The 10516-nt window shown below is 37.4% G+C and overlaps 1 pseudogene; it reads left to right on the forward strand.

Moving 5' to 3' along the window:
• The first annotated feature begins 332 nt into the window (after positions 1–332).
• On the forward strand, positions 333–863 carry LOC114093525 (histone deacetylase complex subunit SAP18 pseudogene; annotated as a pseudogene).
• Positions 864–10516: the final 9653 nt, after the last annotated feature.

Genomic DNA, 10516 nt, shown 5'->3' on the forward strand with positions numbered 1-10516 from the left:
ATACCATTCCTTTGGGTGTTTATCCTAAAGAATTAAAGTCAGCTAGGGATACATGCTTTCCCATATTTATAGCAGAACAATTCAAAATACAGAAATTATTGAACCAGCAGATGAATGGATAAAGAAAATGTGATATATATATATATATATATATATATATATATATATATATATATCTCACATTATATATATATTCATAATGAAATTTTACTCAGCCTTAAGGAAAAATGAAATTATTATTATTATTATTATTATTATTATTATTATTATTATTTAAGGACACTGAATGTAACTTGAGTACACTATATTAAGTGAAATAAGTCAGTGACTTCATGCTCTTGCTGGCTGCGGGACTCAGCGGTCAGGACCAGCGTCTTGCAGGTTGAAGGAGGAAGATGGAGGTGGAATCACAGGTTACCCAGGAGGAAATTAAGAAAAAGCCAGAGAAGCCAATTGACCCCGAGAAGACATGCCTCCTGCTGCTGCTGCTGCTGCTGCGAGTCTTCACCACCAATAATGGCCACTACCACCCAATGGATGAACTCTCCTGCGAAAACATATCCTCCAGCAAGCTGGAGATTTACACCTGGATGGATGCAACTTTGAAAAAATTGACTAGTTTAGTAAAAGAAGTCTACCCAGAAGTTAGAAGCAGTGAACACACTATTTGCAATTGTTTTTATGGATCTTAAAAGACCTGGCCATTGAAATAAGGAGATTGGCAGCACCATGTCTGGCAGCAGAGTACTGAGGATTCCATGACCTTGCAGTTGCAGAAGTTCCAAATATGCGGTTATTTGGGCATAGCAATTACCCCTCCAAATCGCGTACCACCTCCTTCAGGGCGTTTTCGACCATATTAAATTGTATTTACTACCTCTCAAATTTATTTTTCAGCCACTAATGTAAAATAAACTTACATACTCTTTCCTCCCCTGTTTTTTGCCATTAAGACTTTAAATTCTTAGCAAATTGTAATGCAACTATTTAAGAGTTAGATTTGGATGTACTATGGATATGAATATTAACAGAAAGTCTGTATGTTTTACACCATTGTAAAAGATGAAGAAAGGTACTTTTAGCATTCTGTGTGAAACTATTGTTAAATGTATGTGTACGATCAGAAGAAAGAAAGAAAGCCAAACTCAGAAAACCAGGGGTCACATGTTTTCTCTCAAAGATGGAAACTAATTTAAAAAAAAAAAAAAAAAAAAAAAATATATATATATATATATATATATATATATATATATATATATATATATATATATATATAGTGGGGTCTAAATACAAGGGAGACCAGTGGAGTAGTGGAAGGGAATTAGGGAGAGGGAAGAGAGTAGAAAAAGGGGAGGTAGTGAGAAACAAAATTGATCAAATCATATTGTTAGATTGTGTGCATGTATGAAAATCTGATAACAAATCCCACTATTATGTATAATTACAATGCACCAATAAAAATTTTATAAGACTACCTACTCTGTGGTATGCACCAGTGGATATGAATTCCCTTCATGTGTGCTCACCCTTCTTGTCATAATCTTTCCTCACAAGGACAGGGTGGAGTTTAGCACTGGGAATTTTATCAAAAAACAATTCTCATTCATTGTGACTGACCATAGCAACTGCCAAAGAAAAGCCACTTTTAGGTCAAGTACTAATTTAGCAACAAATAGTTACTAATCCTGCCGTGTGGTCATTAGTCTGTGAAGCCTTCAGGGATCCTAATATCTGACTATTCTAAAGGTTGGTGGTGTGGATAAACATGAATTTTAATTTAAAGGACATCCAATGTTAAAAGTAGAGAAGTATTTACCAGCACGATTTAGGCTTTCAAATGATTAATTAGAAGCCAGTTAGCTAGTGAAACATGAGAACAAAGCGGGAATCCTGAACTTGGCTCATAGAAACCCTGAATCGGTAGGTGTACACTTGCTGCTTTATCCATTATCAGCTCAGGACACTCATGCTGACTGCATGGAGATAAAAGGCTGTATATCTTATTACCAGCTCCCTTGAGCCCTGTGGCCAAACCTTTTTGTGATTTGAGCTTAATTACCTTGAAAGAGGTGCATCAGTTTTATGAGGTTACAAATAAAAAGAAGATTTAGATCTTCCCTTGTGTGAAACTGGTCCATAGATTGAATTCTTAACAATTGTCACTGCTCCAGCTTTGTAGAAGGCAGCATCACATTTGTTTAAGGAAATACATTGCCAAGTAAAATTGTCCTTACTGAGCCCTAAATTAATTCCTAAGAATATTAAAATAAAAATAATTGCATTTCTTATTGATGACATCCTGAAGAACAACTACCAATCAGTCCATGTGACTGTTTACATGTCTTAATATTTTCCAGTAAATACAAAGCTTTAATTTTCCTATTAACTTTAGTAATTTTAACAGGTGAGATGACTGCAATTTAAGTTTTTTATCTTAAAAAAGTGTCATATTTCCACCTGAAATCTGAGCAAAATGCTTGACTATTTTTAGGAAATCTAGAGCCCTGTTGTTCTTGGTATCTATGCTCTTCTCCTTAGAGCAAATTTTTAAGAGGTGGAAAAATATGTGGAATTCAGCATGTTCTGCTGTGCATTTCTGTGGAGTGGTGAGAATTCTAGTGCTAAACTGTACACTGAGTAGATTACCTTTGCAGACCAGGTGGTCCCTTAACTCCTCTTTCAGGGTTACAAAGGGCAACTGCAGTTCCTACTTCTCATTACAGAAACAGTCAAATGAATTACTTGATTATTACTGATTATTGTTATTGAATGTTTCGTTAAGATGCTCCATTGTTAATTCTCCTTAAAAATTGGAATAAACCAGGGATGCAAGGTTGGTTCAACATATGGAAATCAATAAATGTAATTCATCACATCAATAGACTTAAAGATAAGAATCATATGATCATCTCAATAGATGCAGAAAAAGCATTCAACAAAATACAGGACCCCTTCATGTTCAAAACACTAGACAAACTAGAGATAACAGGAACATATTTCAACATTGTAAAAGCTATCTATGCTAAGCCCCAGGCCAACATCATTCTAAATGGAGACAAATTGAAAGCATTCCCTCTAAAAACTGGAGCAAGACAGGGATGCCCTCTGTCACCACTTCTATTTAACATAGTTCTTGAAATTCTAGGCAGAGCAATTAGACAGACAAAAGAAATTAAAGGGATGTGGATAGGAAAAGAAGAACTCATACTATTACTATTTGCCAATGATATGATTCTATACCTAGGAAAGCCAAAAAATTCCACCAGAAAACTTCTAGAAGTAATAAATTAATTCAACAAAGTAACAGGATATAAAATCAACACCCATAAATCAAAGGCATTTTTGTATATCAGTGAAAAATTCTCTGAAAGAGAATCTAAGAAAACTATCTGATTTACAATAGCCTCAAAAATAAATAAATAAAATATGTGGAACCAACTTAATTAAGAGGTGAAAGATTTCTATGGTTGAAACTACAGAACACTAAAGAAAGTTATTAAAGAAGACCTTAGAAGATGGAAAAATCTTCCTTGTTCTTGAATAGGAAGAATTAATATTGTAAAAATGACCATACTACCAAAAGCACTAAGCAGATTTAATGCAATTCTAATCAAAATACCAATGACATTCCTCAGAGAAATAGAAAAAGTAGTCATGAAATTCATCTGGAAAAATAAGAGACCCATAATAGCTAAAGCAATCCTTAGCAAGAAGAGTGAAGCAGGTGGTATCATAGTCCAGAACTTAAACTATACTAGAGAGCAATAGTAACAAAAATGGCATGATATTGGAATCAAAATAGACTTGTAGACCAATGGTACAGAACAGAGGATACAGAAAAAAAACACACATATAGTTATCTAATATTAGACAAAGGTGTAAAACATATATTGAAGAAAAGATAACCTCTTCAACAAATGGTGTTGGGAAAACTGGAAATCCATATGCAACAAAATGAATTATGCCCCTATCTCTCACCATGCAAAAAAGCTCAACTCAAAGTGGATCAAGAATTAAGGAATTAAATCGGAACCTTGCACCTAATAGAAGAAAAAGTAGGCCCAAATCTTCATCACATCGGATTAGGTCCTGACTTCCTTAATAAGACTCCTATAGCACAAGAAACAAAATCAAGAATCAAAAATGGGATGGATTCTAACAACAATAACAAAAAGCTTCTTCTTGGTAAAAGAAATAATCAGTGAGGTGAATAGAGAGCTTATATCTTGGGAGCAAGTTTTTACCACACACACATCAGATATAGCACTGTCTCTAGGATATATAAAGAACTCAAAAATCTTAACACCAAAAAAAAAAAAAAAAAAACCTCAATCAATAAATGGGCCAAGGAACTGAACAGATACTTCTCAGAAAATGATATACAGGAATTCAGGGTGGAAGATGGCCGCTGCGCACGGGGGTTGCTGAAGTGCTGAGCGTGGTGCTCAGAGCAGCGGCTTTAATCGAGATTTCGCACAGCGTGTAAGAGCTCCTTTCACCGTTAATCTGTAGCGGACCACTTTGCCAAGCAGCAGGAAGAACAAAGAGATCGAAAAAGAGACGCTTGGCTCTTGGACGCTTTGCCGCCCAGAGCCGCGGGCACTTTGCTCCCATCTGCTTCCTCTTTCGCTTTGCTCTGGGCAGAAAAGGTGAATGTGTAATCAGCAGTAGATTGTAAATACCCTAGGCAAAGAAAGCTCAGTGCGCCCCGCCTTTTCTTTTTTTTGAATATTTTTTATACAGGGAGAGTTTGTGGATTGGGATCGTTGGCTGGGCTGCGGTTTCTGTGCTGAAAATCCACTCCGCGGGAGCCGCCATTTGCTTTCTGCCAGCTGTCTTGATGGCTATGGCTACATTGTCCGGCAGCCGCACCTAGAGGTTAGAGCTGGGCTGCGTGCCGAGCCCTGTCCTACAAAGGCTGGACCGCAGCCTTGAGCGCCTGGGTCGCCTGTTCGCTGCTGCACCCTCGGGCAGAGCCTGCTCTGGGGACGTTCTGCATGCCCCTGCGAGGGGACCCGTGCTTCAGAGGAGGGAGCCGGAGAGCCGCGGCGGCAGCCACTTGGGCCCCAGGGGCTGGGCACCTGTCGGCGGCGCAGCTAGTCGCGGACGAGAGCGGCGCCCCTGAGCGTGGCCCCGGGGAAGAGGCGACGGCGGCAGGGTTTAATTTCTAGAAATCTGGACTGGAAACAGAAGCAGCAGTTTGTATAATCCCAAGAACTTGCTTATGCCAGGAAGCTGTAAGGGCAACATGAATATCATTGAGGAGATCTAACATGGCAGCGGGCGGGGAGAGATCAAGTCTCTGACCTCTTCAACTGCGGGGCATAGGGAACTGTAAATTGTATAAATGCTGTCTGCTCAGGATCACTAGGCAATGCTGAGCTGATGTGGATCTGGGGTGTACAGTCTGGGCCCCTCAGAACACACACACCGAGCCCGGATCAGCTGAATTCAAGCTCCGGTTCGCCTGCTTCTCGTGACTCAGCACTAACGATCCGGCTGAAATAACTGGTTGGCCCTTAGGAACTTTCAGAGGTAAAAACCAACCGAGCCTTCATAGGCAGTGGCCACAAGATTGAAACGGGGATTGGGAGAGACAGTCAGGACCCACCCGTTGCATTGGTCACCCGGCAAAGGGAACGAACGGTCACCATTTACATGTGATACCACCTTGGTAGAGAACTGAGGTCACGGGCGGAGGAGATAACTGCATTGAAACCAGCGCAACGGGGCTCCCAGGAGCAGCAGACATGGTGTGTAGCCAGTATTGTGGTGAGCGTCACAGGTGAGCGCGGCCTGGCTTGAGGAAACAAAAGAGAAGGCCCTAGGCACTCAGGATTGGAGACCCGCCCAGTCTGTGAGGAAGAGCTGCTACACAGTGATTGGTTCCCACTTAGTGAGAGGAGAAGCTTGACCCAGTGGGCACAGCTCCACCTACTGGAAGAGAAATTAATCGAACTCTATGACTGCATTTATTATTATTATTATTATCATTTTTTTTCTTTTTCTTTTTTTTTTCTCTTTTTTTTTCTTTCATTTTCAATTTTTTTTGTTGTTGTTCTTTAACTTTTTTAATGTTTCTAATTTTTTTAAATTTTTAAATTTCTATTATTATTATAATTTTTTTTAATTTTAATTTTCATTATTTTTATTATCATTATTATTTTTGTAAAAAAAAAATTTCTTTTCTTTCTTTCTTTATTTTCTAACTTTTTTGTGTGTGTTTTGTTTTTGTTTCTTTTGTCTTTTCATTTCTTTTCAATTGTCTTATTCCCCCTTCCTTGAATTCTACCTGACTACTCTCATTCTCTTTAGTGACTTCTTCCCTTCCCTTCTAATATCTTTCCTCCCAAGCATCAAATAAATTTATAAGAGTAAACAGTAACTCAGCAGTCAAACAGAACAAGAAGTAACATGAGCAGCATAAAAAAGCAAGGAAGAAAAGGGGTACAAACAATGAAGGACAGCCTAAATATTCAGGAGGACCTAGAGTCAGCAGAAAAATGGTCATATAAAGAACTCAAGGAATACCCTGGACAGATGGAATGGAACCTTAAAGAGGATACGAGACAGCAAATCCAAAAAGTGAAAGAACACTTTGAAAATGAATTACATAAACAGATAAAAGAAGAAGTTAAGCATCTTTATCAGGAGATAGAGATTATAAAAAAAAAAATCAAACAATAATTCTAGAAATGAAGGAAACGATAAACCAAATTAAAAACTCAATTGAGAGTATCACTAACAGAGTGGAGCAAGCAGAAGCCACAACGTCAGATAATGAAGACAAAATATATCATCTTGAAAAGAGCCTAGCCAACTCAGAAAGGCTGGTTAAAAATCACGAGAGAAACATCCAAGAGATATGGGATAACATAAAAAAAAACAAACCTACGAGTCATCGGGATAGAAGAAGGTACTGAGATTCAAACCAAGGGAATGAGTAGCCTGCTGAATGAAATAATTACAGAAAATTTTCCAGAAATAAAAAAGGAAACATATATACAAATTTTAGATGCATACAGGACACCGAGCACACAAAATCACAGTAGACCAACGCCAAGACACATTGTTATGAAGATATCCAATATACAGAACAAAGAGAAAATATTAAAAGCTACAAGAGAAAGGAGGCAGCTTACATTCAGGGGTAAACCAATAAAGTTAACAATGGATTTTTCATCACAGACGCTGAAAGCGAGAAGATCCTAGAACAACGTATTTCAAACACTGAAAGACAATGGATGCCAACCAAGAATTCTGTATCCAGCAAAATTAAGCTTCAGGTACGACAACGAAATAAAAATCTTTCATGATAAACAAAAGCTAAAAGAATTTGCAGCCAGAAAACCAGCATTGCAAAGCATCTTGAGCAAAACACTACACAAGGAAGAAATGAAAAACAATAACCAAAACCATCAGTGGGAAGTGCCTCTATAAAAACAGAGGGCGGGGGGAAAGCTAACCATGGAGAAACAAACTAAATTAAATAAATAAAAAAAAGAAGATAAATAATCAAACATGGCTGGAAGTACAAACCATATATCAATAGTAACTCTAAACGTTAATGGCTTAAACTCTCCAATAAAGCGACATAGGCTGGTAACATGGATTAAAAAAACAAATCCAACAATATGCTGCCACCAGGAGACACATCTGATTGCAAAAGACATACACAGGCTGAAGGTGAAAGGCTGGGAAAAAATATACCACGCACACGGTCCTCGTAAGCAAGCAGGGGTGGCCATCCTCATATCGAATAAAATCGACTTCAAGACTAAGTTAATCAAAAGGGATAAGGAAGGACATTATATACTGTTAAAAGGAACCATTCACCAACAAGACATAACAATTATCAATATTTATGCACCAAATAATGGTGCTGCGACGTTCATAAAACAAATTCTCCTCAAGTTCAAGAATCAAATAGACCACAACACAATAATTATGGGTGACTTCAACACACCTCTCTCACCATTTGACAGATCCTCCAAACAAAAGTTGAATAAAGAAACTATAGAACTCAATATCACAATCAACAACCTAGACTTAACTGACATATATAGAATATATCAACCATCATCAAGTAGATATACTTTTTTCTCAGCAGCACATGGATCCTTCTCAAAAATAGACCATATATTATGCCATAGGGCAACCCTCAGTAAATATACAGGGGTGGAGATAATCCCATGCATTTTATCTGATCATAATGTAATGAAACTGGAAATCAATGATAAAAGAAGGAAGGAAAAATCCAACATCACTTGGAAAATGAACAATATGTTACTGAATGATCAATGGGTTACAGAAGACATAAAGGAGGAAATCAAAAAATTCTTAGAGATAAATGAAAATACAGACACAACATATCGGAATCTATGGGACACAATGAAAGCAGTTTGAAGAGGGAAATTCATTGCCTGGAGGTCATTCCTCAAAAAAAGGAAAAACCAACAAATAAATGAGCTCACATTTCATCTCAAAGCCCTAGTAAAGGAAGAGCAAAATAACAGCAAATGTAGCAGAAGGCAAGAAATAATTAAAATCAGAGCGGAAATCAACGAAATTGAAACAAAAGAAACTATTGAAAAAATTAACAAAACTAAAAGTTGGTTCTTTGAAAAATTAAATAAGATCGACAGACCCTCAGCCATGCTAACGAAGAGAAGAAGAGAGAGAACTCAAATTACTAACATACGGGAAGAAAAAGGCAATATCACAACAGACGCTACAGAAATACAGAAGACAATTAGAAATTATTTTGAAAACCTATTTTCCAATAAAATAGAAGATAGTGAAGACATCGATAAATTCCTTAAGTCATATGATTTGCCCAGACTGAGTCAGGAGGATACTCACAACTTAAACAGACCAATATCAATAGATGAAATAGAAGAAGCAATCAAAAGACTTCCAACCAAGAAAAGCCCAGGACCGGATGGGTATACAGCGGAGTTTTACAAAACCTTTAAGGAAGAATTAATACCAAAACTTTTCAAGCTATTTCAGGAAATAGAAAAAGAGGGAGCTCTGCCAAATTCATTCTATGAGGCCAACATCACCCTGATTCCGAAACCAGACAAAGACACCTCAAAGAAAGAAAACTACAGACCAATATCTCTGATGAACCTAGATGCAAAAATCCTCAATAAAATTCTGGAGAATCGGATACAAAGGCACATCAAAAAAATTGTGCACCATGATCAAGTAGGATTCATCCCTGGGATGCAAGGATGGTTCAATCTACGGAAATCAATAAATGTTATTCACCACATCAATAGACTTAAAGATAAGAACCATATGATCATCTCAATAGACGCAGAAAAAGCATTCGACAAAGTACAGCATCCCTTTATGTTCAAAACATTAGAAAAACTAGGAATAACAGGAACTTACCTCGACATAGTAAAAGCTATCTATGCTAAGCCTCAGGCTAGCATCATTCTCAATGGAGAAAAATTGAAGGCATTCCCCCTAAAATCTGGAACAAGACAGGGATGCCCTCTATCACTACTTCTATTCAATATAGTTCTCGAAACACTGGCCAGAGCAATTAGACAGACGAAAGAAATTAAAGGCATAAAAATAGGAAAGGAAGAACTTAAATTATCATTATTTGCAGAAGACATGATTCTATACCTAGAAGACCCAAAAGGGTCTACAAAAAAACTACTAGAACTAATAAATGAATTCAGCAAACTGGCAGGATATAAAATCAACACGCATAAATCAAAGGCATTTCTGTATATCAGTGACAAAACTTCTGAAATGGAAATGAGGAAAAACACTCCATTCACAATATCCTCAAAAAAAATAAAATACTTGGGAATCAACCTAACAAAAGAGGTGAAGGATTTATACAATGAAAACTACAAAACCCTAAAAAGAGAAGTAGAAGAAGATCTTAGAAGATGGAAAAATATACCCTGTTCATGGATAGGCAGAACTAACATCATCAAAATGGCGATATTACCAAAAGTTCTCTACAGGTTTAATGCAATGCCAATCAAAATCCCAATGGCATTTCTTGTAGAAATAGAGAAAGCAATCATGAAATTCATATGGAAAAATAAACTACCCAGAATAGCAAAAACAATGCTAAGCAGGAAGTGTGAATCAGGCGGTATAGCGATACCAGACTTCAAACTACACTACAGAGCAATAGTAACAAAAACAGCATGGTACTGGTACCAAAACAGGCGGGTGGACCAATGGTACAGAATAGAGGACACAGAAACCAATCCACAAAACTACAACTATCTTATATTTGATAAAGGGGCTAAAAGCATGCAATGGAGGAAGGATAGCATCTTCAACAAATGGTGTTGGGAAAACTGGAAATCCATATGCAACAAAATGAAACTGAATCCCTTCCTCTCGCCATGCACAAAAGTTAACTCAAAGTGGATCAAGGAGCTAGATATCAAATCAGAGACTCTACGTCTGATAGAAGAAAAAGTTGGCTCTGATCTACATATTGTGGGGTCGGGCTCCAAATTCCTCAATAGGACAC

Source organism: Marmota flaviventris, chromosome 9 (assembly GCF_047511675.1).
Source record: "Marmota flaviventris isolate mMarFla1 chromosome 9, mMarFla1.hap1, whole genome shotgun sequence".
Taxonomy (NCBI): Eukaryota; Metazoa; Chordata; class Mammalia; order Rodentia; family Sciuridae; genus Marmota; species Marmota flaviventris.